The following is a 674-nucleotide window of genomic DNA, read 5'->3' as shown; positions in this document are numbered from 1 at the left end:
ACACACACACACACACACACAGAGTCAACATGGTCCTGCTGTTAATCCCTTATCAATTTATCACCCTAACTGCCAGACAGTTAATTGAACTAATGAGTTTTTTTTATACTTAACAGTCACAGACATAAAGGTATTTATGCAAAGTGGTTTACCATTTTAACTTAGAAGAGACTTAAATATAGTTTAGGTTCTTTCTCATTCATCTGTTTAAGTTTCTACCTTGTAATTAAAATTGTGGATTCAACCTATAATTCGGTTAAAATTTTGAAAGTGACTGATATTCATTACTGAGGAGGCTTATCTAACATGATGTATATTACAGAGCGCAGCACTTACGGTTTTTAAATCACTGGTTCTTTCTGTTCACAATAATCAGAGCTGAGCTCCGTCGTCTACAGCTTTCCCATTCTTAGAAAGCTTTTTTTTTTTTCCAATAAAACAAACTGTTCTCTTTCTCCACATATCATGAGCTAAAAAGCAGCCCAGTATTGCAGTGTGGGTATCTGGAAATGGAATTTCACTAACTACTATGAGCGATCTACAGGCTAAATCAATTAACCAAAATAGGTAAAATCCATACACTCTCTTTTAAATATTGCTGAAGCTATAGTATTGCTTCCAATAATCAACAGATCCTCCTTAACAACCATATGACTCATCAAGCCAAAAAGGTC

This window comes from Galeopterus variegatus, unplaced genomic scaffold (assembly GCF_000696425.1).
Source record: "Galeopterus variegatus unplaced genomic scaffold, G_variegatus-3.0.2 Scaffold1243, whole genome shotgun sequence".
Classification (NCBI taxonomy): Eukaryota; Metazoa; Chordata; class Mammalia; order Dermoptera; family Cynocephalidae; genus Galeopterus; species Galeopterus variegatus.
The sequence above is the reverse complement of the archived record's forward strand: the minus strand, read 5'-3'. Positions refer to the sequence as shown.